The sequence below is a fragment of the Pseudophryne corroboree genome, chromosome 2 (genome assembly GCF_028390025.1).
Source record: "Pseudophryne corroboree isolate aPseCor3 chromosome 2, aPseCor3.hap2, whole genome shotgun sequence".
NCBI classification, from domain to species: Eukaryota; Metazoa; Chordata; class Amphibia; order Anura; family Myobatrachidae; genus Pseudophryne; species Pseudophryne corroboree.
Genome location: NC_086445.1, coordinates 6909386 through 6928763, shown reverse-complemented (window position 1 = coordinate 6928763; position 19378 = coordinate 6909386). Strand labels below are relative to the sequence as shown.

The 19378-nt window shown below is 45.7% G+C and overlaps 1 protein-coding gene across 1 annotated transcript in view; it reads right to left on the bottom strand.

The window, feature by feature from the left end:
- LOC134988793 (transient receptor potential cation channel subfamily M member 2-like) overlaps positions 1-19378 on the bottom strand; it is a 734670-nt gene that overhangs the window by 648026 nt on the left and 67266 nt on the right. The gene's annotated exons all lie outside the window — the stretch shown is intronic.

Here is a 19378-nt window from a genome sequence, read left to right as displayed (position 1 = left end):
GTCATAAGGACACCCCTCTCCCTCTTACCCGGTCATAAGGACACCCCTCTCCATCTTACCCGGTCATAAGGACACCCTTCTCCCTCTTACCCAGTCATAAGGACACCCCTCTCCCTCTTACCCGGTCATAAGGACACCCCTATCCCTCTTACCCAGTCATAAGGACACCCCTCTCCCTCTTACCCGGTCAAATCCAGGGAAGGGAGGCCTGATGAGTGTGATCACCCCCGCAACACAAGCACAGGTTCCTCACCAGCAGCCTCTCTGGCCTAACTCCAGCTTAGCACACAGCAGCGGGGCCGAGGAGAGAGGCTTCTGTTGGTAAGTAAGAGGGGGGCAGGGAGGCGGTGGACTCGGGCCCCTGCCAGGTCCCTCCAACTAGCCAGGCTCAGGTAATTTGTGCCTGCTCCCCCTCTCTGCGCCCCTCAATAATATTAGTATGTGAGGACACCTCATAAACAGACACATAAATAAATGTAACCAGTATCTCAGAATTCTACTACCCTCGCCATGAGTAATATTAGTACATAAGGTCTCCGCACAAAAACACACTATTATAATAAAACTTTGTTTTGAATCTGGATATTTTTTTTTTAATTTTAAAACCAGCTAAAATCATATAATTTGGTTGATTACCTACTGTATTATTAACCTCAATAACATTAATTTCCAGTCATTTCCACTCAATCTCGACCACCTCACTCCTCACAGTATTATTCACCAGTATAGGCCACAGGCTGGCGGGCTAAACCAAGAGACGGAGCAGCGGCACAAACACCCGGCGGTTATCTTATGACTATAGCACATCTATGAAACATTGCGGCACAGCACTGGCAGACAGGATGACAGTTTATTAAACTATACGACCACATAGAAAGAATGTTTTAAAAAGAAGAGGCCGGCAACGCTCCGTTTCCAGGGAGGAGACGGAGCGTTGCGGGGGCAACCCGAATGGTGGGTGTTGAAACGCAAATGGGAGCGCGTCAGGGGTGTGGTCACAGTGGATGCATGATGTCACACGCAGCCACCGCGACAGGTAAGATGGTGTTGGGACTCCTGCGGCCGCAGCTAAGCTGCGCCGGCAGGAGTCATCATTAGTTTCTGCTGACAAGCAAAAATTGCGAATCAATCGCAATTTCTGCTTGTTGAAGGGGGGGAGACGCCCCCAGCATGCGTGCAAAAGGATAACAAATCAAATTCTTCTATTACTGAGTTACAGAAAGTGAGAGATTTTGATAAAAATTCTTCTGGTTTTTTTTAAAGTGGCAATCACTTACACAGCAAAATCAACCCGGTTCTGTCATGTAAGTGATCGCCACTTTAAAAAAAACAGGAGAATTTTACCAAAATTTCTCACTTTCTGATTCTCACGCCCTATTACATTCCCCCATAGTGTAATACACAGTGGGTAGTGGTACACTGATCTTTAGGTCCAAATAACAGGTTAGAACAGGATCAGGGGGAACAGCTTTGTACGCAGAAACTATAGTATATGAAGGGAGTGTTCCCTATATTTAATTGGGATTCGACTAAGACAGAAAGCCATGTGACGTGTGTGCTTAGTATTTCTACATGATTGATTATTGATTGTGGTGATGGAGCCTCCTCAGATGACTGAATACCGAAAGACACATTCAAGAACTTTCATATGCGGTGTAATATTATACTGTATAAGGACTGATTAGTGTTTGCTTATTATTCTTGAACTGCATACTGTTTTCTTAACATCATTTATATGCACCAATAAACTGTATTTCCATCTTTAACATAATACTGAGTTTAAGCGTTAATTTACTGACTGACATAGAACAGAAGTGACGAGGGATTACAGTTGGCGTGTTTTCCAGGATGCCATTCAGTAACTTGCATCATTTGGTGCAGCGTTGATATTTGTTTTGATAAATCATTGGTACTGTATATGTTTTGCAATTTATTACAGTGATCATTTGTGAAAATATATCTAATGGGGTAGATGGTCAGATTGGAATGATAAGTCCATTGATTGATTGTGAGCAGAAACAACTGATAGATGTACGAAGGCGCCATCTTGCTCATCAACAGTGTGCTAGTTTATTTAACCCCAACTAAACTGAACCGGAGTTAGTGTCAATTGTCATCGGAAATGGTCTTTTCATTACATGAAATGGATGTCTTTAATCATGCTTCAAAATGACACAAAATTTCAGAATAAGGGCCCTCATTCAGAGTTGTTCGCTCGCATTGTACACGGTAGGACGCCGCCCTCTGGGAGTGTATCTTAGCTTGTGTGTGGGGCTACTCAGTGTTTTCAGGGAGTGTACTAAAAAACGCAGGCGTGTCAGGGAAAAACTCAGGAGTGGCTGGAGAAACGGGGGAGTGGCTGGCTGAACGCAGGGCGTGTTTGTGACGTCAAACCAGGAACTAAACGGACTGAGCTGATCGCAGTCTAGGAGTAGGTCTGGAGCTACTCAGAAACTGCAAGGAATTATTTAGTAGCAATTCTGTTAATCTTTCGTTCGCTATTCTACTAAACTAAGATACACTCCCAGAGGGCGGCGGCCTAGCGTTTGCAATGCTGCTAAAAGCAGATAGCGAGCGAACAACTCGGAATGAGGACCATAGTTTTGCCCAATTGCTAACAAACTTGCTGCTGCGATCAACTCAGAATTAGGCCTGTAGATGCAGCCCAGATAGTGAAGGAATGAAGTGGGGCTGTCCAGAGGAAGTAGGTGCTGAAAGGGGGTGAGGTACAAAGTCCAGCAGGTACGGATGGAGTGATGAATTGCTTCCCCATTCACAATATCACAGACACAGCCAAAGTTGTGAGATACAACAGAAATGACAATGCAATTACACTAGAGATAAGGACACCGAGGAATCTGAGCAGAAGTGTGAGTTTGGGGTGGTAGGATAGTAAATGGCATGTGAACCCATACTGATCATTTCACTAATGAATTTCATGCTGAAAGAGTGAACACAATGTATTTCCTGAGCAGACATTGAATGATAATTGTATAGCAGCTGATGACACAGGAGCTGGGTGATACACATAGAACGTGGGGGTTGGTAGCACACTGATGGAGATGTGTGATGTGCAACCCATTACAGACAGACTGACTGATAACAGAGAGCTAACTGGGGGGAGGAGGCCTGGACTGGCGCAGGGTGACTGGAGACAACAGAGGGTGAAGGGGATATAGTGGGTGACAGGGGTTCCAGTCAATGAATAGACAGTAGGACATTTTTTGGCTGAATGGGACTTAATTTGGCGCTACCAAAATGATGAAAGCACACCTACCCCACTGAAATGAATAGACAGTGTCTAGTTAGACAGTCAGTTGGTCGACCCCATATGGTTGACATACAATAGGTCAACAGGTAAAAGGTAAAAGGTCAGCTGTGTCTAAGTTTAACAGGTACATAAGGTTACACAAATCTGTGTTGATCTTATTTGTGTTAACCATTTTCCTGCCATCCTCTTACCCTGCTCATACTTTGTACCTGTTGATCTAAGTCACAGTCTATCTTGTCACTACTGACCTTTTGATTCCTGACATTTTGCATGTTGAGCATATGGGGTCAACCTATTGACCGTGTTTTTAGTTAATGTGTTATGATTCCCGTACTCCAGACCAGAGGAGATTGTATGGCTGAGGTCAGAGTACTGGGAAGATATGCTGGTTGTGGGAGCAGGAAAGCCTAGTAACCCCTGGCGCCCTAACTCCGTTGTCTCGCCCGTGTTATCAGAAATCCCCTGCGAGACTATGGTTGCTTGAGCCCATGGCAGCCGCGTTCGAAGGGCGGATTACGTCTGCCCAACCCCGATGCCCCCTCAGGTCTTAATGGGAGACAAAGGGAAATCCGAGACAGGGTGATAACAAGGGGCCCTCTGACTAAGCAACCAGGCCAGGGGTTACAAGCTAACTAACTAAATCAAAAGGTATGTGCGGACTAGCCGCCAGGGAAAAGGACAACCAAAGATCCACTGATCCGTTACTCCTATCCAGCACCGCTGGATACCAGAGTGGATCAGGGAGAGCGGAATCCTCCGCAAAAGCTCCAGGACACAAATATACTAAATAATAAACAGTAAGCGGACAAGCCGCAACACACGGCTGCGCCGTGACTCACGAACACCACAGGATGTTAAAGGTGCTCAGTCAGACTCCAGGAAAAGATGACAACTCTCTGAGTACAGGACCACTGAGGACAGGAACAACCGGCTTGAGCAGGACTGGATACTTTCTGCAACTGACATAGGCAAACAGGAAGCTGCCGACACCGACTTTCAGAACTGGAGGACAGGCAGAATCCACTGGAACTCAGGGTAGGACACGGGATCAGACACAGGGACTGACACAGGAATCAACACAGGGACTGACACAGGAATCCACACAGGGACTGACACAGGAATCCACACAGGGACTGACAGGAACCAGCTCAAACTTAAAGCAGACTGCAAACCAAGGAATATCATCAGCATCTGCTAACTGCAGTGAGCCAGCATATATCAGAGAGGCCTAATTAATTATCTCTTGCAGCTGGCCTGCTGCACGACTAAGCTGACAAGATGCAATCAGCAGCCAGATGAGGCTGAACACATGGGAACAAGCTGCAATTGCACAGACTCACCAGCGGCAGCAGACAAGAGTAATCCAAAACAGAGCAATGGGAAATCCTGGCATGCAAGACAACTAAATAAACATAAAATAGGAATGAACCACTACCTGTGGTTCATAACAGTATCCCCTCCTTAAGGGTGAGCTCCGAGCACCCCATGACACCCACGGGGAACATAAACAGAAGTATAACATGAAATACAGAACAAAACTGCAAAACAGGAATGAGCCACAGCCGTGGCTCATAACAGTACCCCCCCCTTGAGGAGGGGTCAAAAGACCCCAAAATTCAGACTATCCAGAACAAGGGATACAAAAAAAACCTGACACATTGGTCTAACAGACACGAAAACAGAAACAAGCTGCAACCACAGCTTGTAACAGTGCCCTCCCCTTGATGGTGGCCACTGGACACAAGACAAGGGAAAAAAAATCTTTTTTTTTTTTTTTATCAAGGCAAGAGTCAAAAAATTATTTCTTTTTCTTCTTCTTCTTTTTACAAAGCTCTTTAGGTCTGACCAAGGTAATTCCCCAAACATTGTCTGAACTGATGGTACCACCCAGCAAGGCTGCGTTCAAATCAGAGACAGGTCTCTTACCCTTGGGAGCTGAACTTTCTGGTAAAGTACTATTATTAGAAGAAGTAGTCAGAAAAGCACATCCTGCAGTCACAACAACGGGCTGAGACTCCTGTGCCGAGTTTACAGTATTTTGTGGACTCTCAGCAGACAAGACGGGTGACTTAGAGGAACCTGAACCAATTTCTTTGGAACCATATCTTTTAATAATTGCATCACTGAATGCTGGGGGATCCTGAAGAATGGGATCTTCAGCTTTCATTAGGCTGGTCGCCCACTCAAAAGGCTCTCCTCTAAAAGAATAAATAAGATAGAGCACAAGGTTCTCTGGAGTGATGCCCAGAAATGGTCTAGACAACATAATAATGTAATAGTGTTTGTAAAGCGCCAGAAATTGGGCTAAGTCCCCATCAAAGATTATGGATGTTGAGATATCAGAGTCAGGATCTGTTTCCTTCTCATCTGACTGACTGGAGTGCTTTGCTAGGACCTGGTCACTATTGACCTTACTCGAGGCTGAGACTCTCTGAACCCCACCCGGGGCTGAGACTCTCTGAACCCCACCCGGGGCTGAGACTTTCTGAACCCCACCCGGGGCAGTGACTTTCTGAACCCCACCCGGGGCAGTGACTTTCTGAACCCCACCCGGGGCAGTGACTTTCTGAACCCCATCCGGGGCAGTGACTTTCCGAACCCCACCCGGGGCAGTGACTTTCCGAACCCCACCCGGGGCAGTGACTTTCTGAACCCCACCCGGGGCAGTGACTTTCTGAACCCCACCCGGGGCAGTGGCCTCCGGGAACCCCGCTGGGGCAGTGGCCTCCGGGAACCCCGCTGGGGCAGTGGCCTCCGGGAACCCCGCTGGGGCAGTGGCCTCCGGGAACCCCGCTGGGGCAGTGGCCTCCGGGAACCCCGCTGGGGCCAGCACCTCGGATTCTTTTACTGGGACCGGGTCGTTGGCCTCCCTGACTGGGATCGGGCCATCGGCCTCCCTCTCTGAGTCGATAATAATCGAAAGTTCTCCCGGGACTATGACTTCCGGGACTTTTGCTGAAGCAATAACGTTCAGATCCTCCACTAATGCTATGCTTCTTAAGTTCTTTCCTGGGGAAGCGACTTCTAGACCCTTCTTTGGGGCTGCGTCTCTCGAGACCCCACTTGGGGATATTACTTCAAAGATCCCTTCTGGGGTTTTGCTTCTCGAGTTCCCTTCAAGAACTATGGTTTTAGATACCCTTTCTGAGGTTGCGCTCCTCAAGTCCCTACCTGGGGTAACAGCTTCTGAGACCCCTTCTGGTATGGAAACCTGAGCTACAATATTTGATGTCCCTCTATAAGCTTGGGCATCGGGTACCGCTCCAGCACTCTGGGCATCGGGTACCGCTCCAGCACTCTGGGCATCGGGTACCGCTCCAGCACTCTGGGCATCGGGTACCGCTCCAGCACTCTGGGCATCGGGTACCGCTCCAGCACTCTGGGCATCGGGTACCGCTCCAGCACTCTGGGCATCGGGTACCGCTCCAGCACTCTGGGCATCGGGCACCGCTCCAGCACTCTGGGCTACGGGCACCACTCCAGGACCCTGGGCTACGGGCACCACTCCAGGACCCTGGGCTACGGGCACCACTCCAGGACCCTGGGCTACGGGCACCACTCCAGGACCCTGGGCTACGGGCACCACTCCAGGACCCTGGGCTACGGGCACCACTCCAGGGACTTGCAACTCCGCTTCCACAGGAACCTCAAGAGAGGAGAGAAACATTCTCTTTTGATTCCTGAATCTATAATGGGGCTCCCTTGCCCAAGGACCCCAATTATAGGACAGAGAGCTTTTTTGTGTGGGTTGTGTGACAAGTACCTCTGCCACAGTAGAGACAGGAGTAGGTCTTGTATCATGACTCAACTTGGCCAGAGGGCAAGACTCGTCACCACACTTTGGCTTGCGCAACTCACAGGTCTGCAGATAATGGCCTAAACCCCCACAATATAGGCATAAGTTTAAGTTTCTGCGACGCAGACGCTCCTCTTCTGAGAGCCTGGGCCGCAGAAAACTTTTAAACTTTTTCTCTTCAATTAAACCAGAGGATTCTCTTGTCACCATACTGTGAACAAGAGTCTCTTTAGAGATAGATGTACTCTCAACGACTTCTGGCAAAATAAGCAAGATTTTAGTCAGAAGGTTTTGCAGTTGCTTTAGGGATTGCTGCAAAACTTCTAGTCGCTCTGGTCTCAAAGCACTGAATACAGAGTTCAGGGCTGCGAGAGATGCCTGCAGGGCTTGCATAGTAGACATAGGAGGATTTACAACTAGACAAGACAAGACAAGGCAAGACAAGGCAAGGCAAGGCAAGACAAGGCAAGGCAAGACAAGGCAAGGCAAGGCAAGACAAGGCAAGGCAAGACAAGGCAAGGCAAGACAAGGCAAGACTAAATTTTGCTAAACAAAACAAGACTTTTTTTTTTTTTTTTTTTTTTTTAAACACCGGACTGGATTCTAAACACCGGACTGGATTCTAAACACTGGATTGGATACTAAACACCAAATTCTAGACAGGACTGGATTCTTGACACCGGATTGGATTCTGCACACTGAATTCTAGACAAGACTGGATTCTAAACACCGGATTGGATTCAGCACACTGAATTCTAGACAGGACTGGATTCTAGACTAGACACTGGACTGGGCCAAAAAAGAAAAAAAAAAGTTTTATTTCTTTTTTGTGGTATGGCTGATGATAATGTTATGATTCCCGTACTCCAGACCAGAGGAGATCGTATGGCTGAGGTCAGAGTACTGGGAAGATATGCTGGTTGTGGGAGCAGGAAAGCCTAGTAACCCCTGGCGCCCTAACTCCGTTGTCTCGCCCGTGTTATCAGAAATCCCCTGCGAGACTATGGTTGCTTGAGCCCATGGCAGCCGCGTTCGAAGGGCGGATTACGTCTGCCCAACCCCGATGCCCCCTCAGGTCTTAATGGGAGACAAAGGGAAATCCGAGACAGGGTGATAACAAGGGGCCCTCTGACTAAGCAACCAGGCCAGGGGTTACAAGCTAACTAACTAAATCAAAAGGTATGTGCGGACTAGCCGCCAGGGAAAAGGACAACCAAAGATCCACTGATCCGTTACTCCTATCCAGCACCGCTGGATACCAGAGTGGATCAGGGAGAGCGGAATCCTCCGCAAAAGCTCCAGGACACAAATATACTAAATAATAAACAGTAAGCGGACAAGCCGCAACACACGGCTGCGCCGTGACTCACGAACACCACAGGATGTTAAAGGTGCTCAGTCAGACTCCAGGAAAAGATGACAACTCTCTGAGTACAGGACCACTGAGGACAGGAACAACCGGCTTGAGCAGGACTGGATACTTTCTGCAACTGACATAGGCAAACAGGAAGCTGCCGACACCGACTTTCAGAACTGGAGGACAGGCAGAATCCACTGGAACTCAGGGTAGGACACGGGATCAGACACAGGGACTGACACAGGAATCAACACAGGGACTGACACAGGAATCCACACAGGGACTGACACAGGAATCCACACAGGGACTGACACAGGAATCCACACAGGGACTGACAGGAACCAGCTCAAACTTAAAGCAGACTGCAAACCAAGGAATATCATCAGCATCTGCTAACTGCAGTGAGCCAGCATATATCAGAGAGGCCTAATTAATTATCTCTTGCAGCTGGCCTGCTGCACGACTAAGCTGACAAGATGCAATCAGCAGCCAGATGAGGCTGAACACATGGGAACAAGCTGCAATTGCACAGACTCACCAGCGGCAGCAGACAAGAGTAATCCAAAACAGAGCAATAGGAAATCCTGGCATGCAAGACAACTAAATAAACATAAAATAGGAATGAACCACTACCTGTGGTTCATAACAGTATCCCCTCCTTAAGGGTGAGCTCCGAGCACCCCATGACACCCACGGGGAACATAAACAGAAGTATAACATGAAATACAGAACAAAACTGCAAAACAGGAATGAGCCACAGCCGTGGCTCATAACATAATGTAGATCTATAATACCACTCACAGGTGACAGGGAAAGGTAGTGAATGACAGGAAAATAGTGGGTGACTGGGAGATGCACAGGGTGACTGTGAGAGGCAGAGGATGAAGGGGGGATAGTGGGTGACAGGAGAAGCAGAGGGTGACCAGGGGAAGCAAAGTGTAACATGGTAATGTGGAGGGTGATGGGGGAAGGCGGAAGGTGACAGGGGAAAGCAGAGATAGTGAGATCCCTGGGAGATAGTGGGTTATGGGGAAGGCAGAGAGTGACAGGGAAAGGCAGAGGGTGACTGGGAGATAAAGGGTGATGGGAAGGCAGAATTTGGAAGGGGAAGGTAGAGGGTGAAAGGGGAAGGCAGAGGGTGACTGGGGAAGGCAGAGGGTGACTGGGAGATAGTGGTTGATGGGAAAGGCAGAGGGTTATGCAAAGGCAGAGGTTGACTGGAGAACATACATAAACATAGTAACATAGTATCTAAGGTTGAAAAAAGACAATTGTCCATCGAGTTCACCCTATTTGTGGTCTCCTATACACAATTATTTTGTAGAAAATTTTGACTGAAGTTGATGACTGCCGTTACGTTTTACCCCTCTGTGGCCGGAGAGACTAACCAGCCACACGTGTAATGGCAGCTGCGGCACTGAAGGGGTTAACCCTCGTGCCCGGCGCCATGTTGCGGACAATAGGCGCTTGGCGTCACTGTTAAATGTACTTACGGCGCTGGGCGCAGACTGTTTAAAAAATATGTTTAATGATGTGTCTTAACATGTCATATGTAGTGCACTGTGCACAATTGCAGGGATGCATGTTTAAACTTTAAATGTATTTATATTTAAGATGTGGTCACCTGTATATTTAAAGGAAAAATGCACTTACTATAGAGGTCTGAATAATCATCTCCTGTCAGTAGGAAGTGGCATGCTAATGGCCCTGTCCTAGCAGAGAGGTGTGAATGACAAAACCTTTTGATGTGTAAGTTCCTTAGAGAAAGATGTTACGGGGGATCTCCTTATCCCATATTGTAAAGTAGTTCTGGGCTTGGAACCTGTTTCATGTAGCTGATTTAATTGATTTATGAACCCTGAATGGCAGATGCAGGAAGGAAGACTGTTTGTTTGTATTGCAGCCTTTCCTGTTGTAATCCCAAACACTGGATTTGCCTGGAGATGTGAATGAGACAGAAACATTTGTATTTTGAAGCTATGTGATAAATTTATCAATAGTGAATGTTAATCTGATACCAAACGTTGTCTGCGTGACAGGAAGGAGGATATTGTTTTATTGCACTTATCTCCTTTTGAAATGTAATTTATTAATGGTATTTTGTAAGATATCCTGATTGGATAGAAAGGGCTCAGGGAGGACATGACCCCCTGTGGTACTGTGTGGAAAATTGACATAAAAAGGAGGCCTGCGTGCATCCAGAGGGTATTATACCAACTACTTTCTGCTGTGAACATCTTGCTGTATGCTGTTTCCCCTAGCAATAGGGAAGAGTTCTCTTTAGAACTATTGCAAATAAATACCATTTGCCTCAAGAAGACCGCGTCATCTTGTGACCTACATGGTTATGCCAAACATAGCCCCGTCCTCCGGCTGTCCAGGGAAGTACCCCAACGTCTCCAAGTTCCGCCGTCCGCCAGCTACCGGTAGCGGCCTAGTCAGGTGACTAGTGGGAATTCGTCAACACCACACAGGTGTGGTAACGCATGGTGTCGGCACATACAGAGCAGAAACGTGGTTCCAAATGCCACGGCAGGTTAGGAGTTTGGTGGTGGCAGCATAAACCCGCCCGCAGTGGGTGGAGTCAGTAACAGGCAGTTACTGACGGTAAGCAGGAATCCCCTATGTGGCCAGGTCCCGTGTGACCTAACCTTCCATTCTGTGCACAGGAGACAGGACGCAAAAGCGGTGAGTGCTTTCGTACGGAACCGTCCTGTCGCACCCTCTTTTTTATAATAACCATAGTGCATGACTATGCCCCGTAACCCTGGATATCCTTATCCATTAGGAATTTATCTAACCCATTCTTAAAGGTGTTGATTGAGTCTGCCATTACAACTCCCTCAGGCAGGGAATTCCAAACATGTATCGTCCTTACCGTAAAAAAGCCTTTACGCCGTATTGTGGGGGTCATTCCGAGTTGTTCGCTCGTTATTTTTTTCTCGCAACGGAGCGATTAGTCGCTAATGCGCATGCGCAATGTCCGCAGTGCGACTGCGCCAAGTAAATTTGCTATGCAGTTAGGAATTTTACTCACGGCATTACGAGGTTTTTTCTTCGTTCTGGTGATCGGAGTGTGATTGACAGGAAGTGGGTGTTTCTGGGCAGAAACAGGCCGTTTTATGGGAGTGTGTGAAAAAACGCTACCGTATCTGGGAAAAACGCGGGAGTGGCTGGAGAAATGGAGGAGTGTCTGGGCGAACGCTGGGTGTGTTTGTGACATCAAACCAGGAACGACACTGACTGAACTGATCGCAGTTGCCGAGTAAGTCTGGAGCTACTCAGAAACTGCTAAGAAGTGTCTATTCGCAATTCTGCTAATCTTTCGTTCGCAATTTTGATAAGCTAAGATTCACTCCCAGTAGGCGGCGGCTTAGCGTGTGCAAAGCTGCTAAAAGCAGCTTGCGTGCGAACAACTCGGAATGACCCCCTGTGTGGAATCTCCTCTCTTCTAACCTGAGCGAGTGTCCACGAGTTCTCTGTGTTGATCTAACCAAAAACAGGTCCTGCACAAGTTCTGTATAATGTCCCATTATATATTTGTAAATGTTGATCGGGTCCCCTCTTAATCTCCTCTTTTCCAGTGTAAACATGCCTAGTCTTGCAAGCCTTTCCTCGTATTCCAGCGTCTCCATACCCTTAATTAGTTTGGTCGCCCGCCTTTGAACCTTTTCTAGTTCCAGGATATCCTTTTTGTAGTAAGGTGCCCACACAGTATTCAAGGTGTGGCCTCACAAGTGATTTATATAACGGGAGTATAATACTCTCGTCCCTAGCATCAATTCCCCGTTTTATGCATGCTAATATCTTATTAGCCTTCTTTGCTGCAGTCCTACTTTGGGTACTACTGCTTAGTTTGCTATCTATGAGGACACCTAAGTCCTTTTCCAGTACAGAATCCCCTAATTTTACCCCATTTAGTAGGTAGGTGTTATTTTTGTTCTTGATACCACAGTGCATTACCTTACACTTGTCTGTATTGAAACGCATTCTCCATTTCGCTGCCCAAGCTTCTAATTTAACTAAGTCGTTCTGAAGCGACTCAGCATCCCCCTCCGCATTTATAACTTTACACAATTTGGTATCATCTGCAAAAATTGACACCATGCTCTCTAGACCTTTTGTTAGGTCGTTAATGAAAATATTGAACAATAACGGTCCTAATACTGAGCCTTGTGGCACACCACTTAACACTTCAGTCCAAGTTGAAAAAGATCCATTAACCACAACGTGCTGCTCCCTATTATCTTACCAGTTTTTGACCCAAGTGCATATTGTGCTTCCTAGCCCTGATTCTTGTAGCTTGTAGATAAGTCTCATGTGTGGTACAGTGTCGAATGCTTTGGCAAAATCTAAAAAGATTACATCCACCTCTTTACCCTGATCTAGGTTTGCGCTTACTGTTTCATAAAAGCCAAGTAAATTGGTTTGACAGGATCTGTCCTTCATAAACCCATGTTGATTCCTTTTAATGACCTTATTGACTTCAAGGAACTTCTGAATACTATCTCTTAGAATACCTTCCAATACTTTCCCCACTATAGATGTAAGACTAACTGGTCTATAATTACCTGGTTCAGCTTTACTTCCCTTTTTGAATATAGGCACTACTTCAGCTATACGCCAGTCTTTGGGAACCATACCTGATATTACTGAATCCTTAAAGATCAAAAATAGCGGTTTTGCAAGTTCAGAGTGAAGCTCCATTATAACCCTTGGGTGAATACCATCGGGACCTGGTGACTTATTAATCTTTAAATGGTTTAATCGGTCACAGACTACTTCCTCGCATAAATAAGTATCTATCAGTGGGATATTCTCATTATTGAGATTATGTGTTAGTCCCTCAATTGGGTCCTCTCTAGGACCCAAAGAGGATGAGAGAAATAGGTGACTGGCAGAGACAGTGGATAACTGGGAGAGACAGAGGATGACTGTAATATAGTGGGTGATGGGGAGAGACAGAGGGTGAAAGGAGTGAGAGGGTACTAGGGGAAAGCAGATTGACTGGGAGATAATGGGGGGGGGAGGAAGAGAGTGTTGAAGAGATAGTAACAGGGAGATGGGGGAAGGCAGATAATGACAGGGAGATGCGTGACTGGGAGAGGCAGAGGGTGACTGGGGGAGGCAAAGGGTGATGGGGAGATTGTGGGTGACAGATGGGAGGCAGAAAGTGACTGGTGAAGACAGAGGATTCATTGGGAAAGAAGAGGGTGATGGGGAGAGGTAGAGGGTAACAGGGTTTTGTAGAGGGTAACTGGGAGATTGTGGATTATGGGGAAGGCAAATGGTGACTACGGGATGTAGATGGTTACTATTGGAGGCCTAAGGTGCATGGGAGATAGTGGGTGACAGGGGAAGTTAGAGGGTGAAAGTACAAGGAAGAGAAAGCCTCAGATATTGGCTGATGGAGAAAGAAGAGGTAGACAAGGAGAGGGATAGGGTGACAGGGGAAGGTAGAGGGTGCAAGGGGAGGGCAGAGTGACTGGGAGATAATGGGGGGATGGGGGGAATGCGGAGGGTGTTAAAGAGATAGTGACATGGAGACAGGGGGAAGGCAGATAATGAAAGGGATATAGTGGCTGACTGGGAGAGGCAAAAGGTGATGGGGAAATAGTGGGTGACAGATGGGAGGCAGAAAGATACTGGTGAAGACAGAGGGTTCATTGGGAAAGAAGAGGGTGACGGGGAGAGACAGAGGGTAACAGGGTATTGCAGAGGTTGACTGGGAGATTGTGGATTATGGGGAAGGCAAAGGGTGACTACGGGATATAGATGGTGACTAATGGATGCTGAGGGTGCCTGGGAGATAGTGGGTGACAGGGGAAGTCAGAGGGTGACAGTAGAAGTAAGAGAGTGACTCTCATGGTAAGTATCAGAGCGTGTTGTGCTATTGGTAAGCAGCTGGAAAGTATCAGAGCCTGTTGTGCTATTGGTACACAGCTGGTAAGTACCAGAGCCTGTTGTGCTATTGATAATTAGCCTGTAAGAATCAGAGCCTGTTGTGCTATTGGTACATAGCTGGTAAGTATCAGAGCCTTTAGTGCTATTGGTAATTACCTGGTAAGTATCAGAGCCTGTTGTGCTATTGGTAATTAGCTGGAAAGTATCAGAGCCTGTCGTGCTATTGGTAAGCTGCTGGTAAGTATCAGAGCCTGTTGTGCTACTGGTAATTAGCTGGAAAGTATCAGAGCCTGTTGTGCTATTGGTAAGCTGCTGGTAAGTAACAGATCCTGTTCTGCTATTGGTAATTACCTGGTAAGTATCAGAGCCTGTTGTGCTATTGGTAATTAGCTGGACAGTATCAGAGCCTGTTGTGCTATTGGTAAGCTGCTGGTAAGTAACAGAGCCTGTTCTGCTATTGGTAATTAGCTGGGAAGTATCAGAGCCTGTTGTGCTATTGGTAAGAAGCTGGAAAGTATCAGAGCCTATTCTGCTATTGGTAATTAGCTGGAAAGTATCAGAGCCTGTTGTGCTATTGGTAAGCTGCTGGTAAGTATCAGAGCCTGTTGTGCTATTGGTAATTAGCTGGAAAGTATCAGAGCCTGTTGTGCTACTGGTAATTAGCTGGAAAGTATCAGAGCCTGTTGTGCTATTGGTAAGCTGCTGGTAAGTAACAGAGCCTGTTCTGCTATTGGTAATTAGCTGGTAAGTATCAGAGCCTGTTGTGCTACTGGTAATTAGCTGGAAAGTATCAGAGCCTGTTGTGCTATTGGTACACAGCTGGTAAGTATCAGAGCCTGTTGTGCTATTGGTAAGCTGCTGGTAAGTATCAGAGCCTGTTGTGCTACTGGTGATTAGCTGGAAAGTATCAGAGCCTGTTGTGCTATCGGTAATTAGCTGGAAAGTATCAGAGCCTGTTGTGCTATCGGTAAAAAGCTGGAAAGTATCCGAGCCTGTTCTGCTATTGGTAAGAGGTTGGTAAGTATCAGAGTCTTTTGTGCTATTGGTACACAGCTGGTAAGTATCAGAGACTGTTGTGTTATTGGTAATTAGCTGGTAAGTATCAGAGCCTGTTGTGCTATTGGTACACAGCTGGTAAGTATCAGAGCCTGTTGTGTTATTGGTAATTAGCTGGTAAGTATCAGAGCCTGTTGTGCTATTGGTACACAGCTGGTAAGTATCAGAGCCTGTTGTGCTATTGGTACACAGCTGGTAAGTATCAGAGCCTGTTGTGCTATTGGTAAGCTGCTGGTAAGTATCAGAGCCTGTTGTGCTATTGGTACACAGCTGGTAAGTATCAGAGCCTGTTGTGCTATTGGTAAGCAGCTGGTAAGTATCAGAGCCTGTTGTGCTATTGGTACACAGCCGGTAAGTACCAGAGCCTTTTGTGCTATTGGTACACAGCTGGTAAGTATCAGAGCCTGTTGTGCTATTGGTACACATCTGGTATCAGAGCCTGTTGTGCTATTGGTACACAGCTGGTAAGTATCAGAGCCTGTTGTGCTATTGGTACACAGCTGGTAAGTATCAGAGCCTGTTGTGCTATTGGTACACATCTGGTATCAGAGCCTGTTGTGCTATTGGTACACATCTGGTATCAGAGCCTGTTGTGCTATTGGCACACAGCTGGTAAGTATCAGAGCCTGTTGTGCTATTGGTACACAGCTGGTAAGTATCAGAGCCTGTTGTGCTATTGGTAAGCAGCTGCACCCATCTCTGCATTAGAAGCTGCAGCACCTCTCTCTGCCCCTCAGGCTGCTGCAGCACAGCTCTCTCTGCCCCTCAGGCTGCTGCAGCACAGCTCTCTCTGCCCCTCAGGCTGATGTGGCACAACTCTCTCTGTCCCTCAGGCTGCTGCAGCACAGCTCTCTCTGCCCCTCAGGCTGATGTGGCACAACTCTCTCTGTCCCTCAGGCTGCTGCAGCACAGCTCTCTCTGTCCCTCAGGCTGCTGCAGCACAGCTCTCTCTGCCCCTCAGGCTGCTGCAGCACAGCTCTCTGCCCCTCAGGGTGCTGCAGCACAGCTCTCTCTGCCCCTCAGGGTGCTGCAGCACAGCTCTCTCTGCCCCTCAGGGTGCTGCAGCACAGCTCTCTCTGCCCCTCAGGCTGCTGCAGCACAGCTCTCTCTGCCCCTCAGGCTGCTGCAGCACAGCTCTCTCTGCCCTTCAAGGTGCTGCAGCACAGCTCTCTCTTCCCCTCAGGCTGCTGCAGCACAGCTCTCTCTTCCCCTCAGGCTGCTGCAGCACAGCTCTCTCTGCCCCTCAGGCTGCTGCAGCACAGCTCTCTCTGCTCCTCGGGGTGATGCAGCACCCCTCTCTGCCCCTCAGGCTGCTGTGGCACGGCTGTCTCTGCCCCTCAGGCTGCTGTGGCACGGCTGTCTCTGCCCCTCAGGCTGCTGTGGCACGGCTGTCTCTGCCCCTCAGGCTGCTGTGGCACGGCTGTCTCTGCCCCTCAGGCTGCTGTGGCTGTGGCACGGCTGTCACTGCCCCTCAGGCTGCTGTGGCACGGCTGTCTCTGCCCCTCAGGCTGCTGTGGCACGGCTGTCTCTGCCCCTCAGGCTATTCTGGGACATTATTGTTATTGAAGCATAATGGGATTATCAGGTCTGGGATGGCAGTTCTAGGGTATTTGCATTGGGTGATTATAAAATCTGAGGGAGTCAGTTATGGGGCATTATTTTCATTCAGAGATTGGGGAGTTATCAGGTCTGTGGGGGGCATCACATTTGAGGCTTTATGTTCATTGAAGATTTGGCGGTTGGGAGGTCAGGTCAGTCGGGGCATATACAGTATATAGTGTTTTTAATTTATTTGAATTAAACAAGTAATAGTTAAACACAGCTACTTCCACAGTGGCTCTACCATAGTGCAATGTGTATTGGGGGCTCTACCATAGTGCAATGTGTATTGGGGGCTCTACTCTGTGGCATAATGTGTATAAGGGGACTACTGTGTGTACTACTGTGCAGTGTAATGTGAATTTGTACTCCCCATGTACCTCCATCACACATGTTACTGGTGTGTGCCCCATCACACATGTTACCAGTGTGTGCCCCCATCACACATGTTACCGGTCTGTGCCCCAATCACACGTTACCAGTCTGTGCCCCAATCACACATATGATATTACCAGTCTGTGCTCCCATCAGACATATCTCCAGTACATATAACAGACAGACAAATGATATATGGATTGATATATGACAGATAGATAGATATGAGATAGATGATAGATAGAGATAGATAATAGATAGATAGAGATAGATAGATAGATAGATAGATAGATAGATAGATAGATAGATAGATAGATAGATAGATAGATAGATAGATATGAGATAGATAGATATGAGATAGATAGATATGAGATGGATAGATAGATAGATAGATATTAGATATGAGATAGATAGATATTAGATATGAGATAGATAGATAGATATGAGATAGATATGAGATAGATAGACAGACATTAGATAGATAGATAGATAGATAGATAGACATTAGATAGATATGAGATAGACAGACATTAGATAGATAGACATTAGATAGATAGATAGACAGATAGATAGATAGATATGAGAGCGATAGATAGATAGATAGATATGAGATAGATAGATAGATAGATATGAGAGAGAGAGATAGATAGATAGATAGATAGATAGATAGATATTAGATATGAGATAGATAGATAGACATTAGATAGATATGAGATAGATATGAGATAGATAGACAGACATTAGATAGATAGATAGATAGATAGATAGATAGATAGATAGATAGATAGATAGATAGATAGATAGATAGATATGAGATAGAAAGATATACAGATAGCTAGATAGATATGAGATAGATAGATATACAGATAGATAGATAGATAGATAGATAGATAGATAGATAGACATTAGATAGATATGAGATAGACAGACATTAGATAGATAGATAGATAGATAGATAGATAGATAGATAGATAGATAGATATACAGATAGATAGATAGATAGATATACAGATAGATAGATAGATAGATAGATAGATAGATAGATATACAGATAGATAGATAGATAGATAGATAGATAGATATACAGATAGATAGATATATAGATAGATATGAGATAGAAAGATATACAGAGAGCTAGATAGATATGAGATAGATAGATATACAGATAGATAGATAGATATGAGATAGATAGATATACAGATAGATAGATAGATAGATATGAGATAGAAAGATATACAGATAGATAGATATACAGATAGATAGATAGATAGATAGATATGAGATAGATAGATATACAGATAGATAGATAGATATGAGATAGATAGATAGATAGATAGATAGATAGATAGATAGATAGATAGATAGATAGATAGATAGATATACAGATAGATAGATATACAGATAGATAGATAGATAGATAGATAGATAGATAGATAGATAGATAGATAGATAGATATACAGATAGATAGATATATAGATAGATAGATATGAGATAGAAAGATATACAGAGAGCTAGATAGATATGAGATAGATAGATATACAGATAGATAGATAGATATGAGATAGAAAGATATACAGATAGCTAGATAGATATGAGATAGATAGATATACAGATAGATAGATATGAGATAGAAAGATATACAGATAGATAGATAGATAGATATGAGATAGATAGATATACAGATAGATAGATAGATAGATAGATAGATATACAGATAGCTAGATAGATATGAGATAGATAGATATACAGATAGATAGATAGATAGATAGATATGAGATAGAAAGATATACAGATAGCTAGATAGATATGAGATAGATAGATAGATAGATATGAGATAGAAAGATATACAGATAGCTAGATAGATATGAGATAGATATGAGATAGAAAGATATACAGATAGCTAGATAGATATGAGATAGATAGATAGATATACAGATAGATAGATAGATAGATAGATAGATAGATAGATATGAGATAGATAGATATACAGATAGCTAGATAGATATGAGATAGATAGAT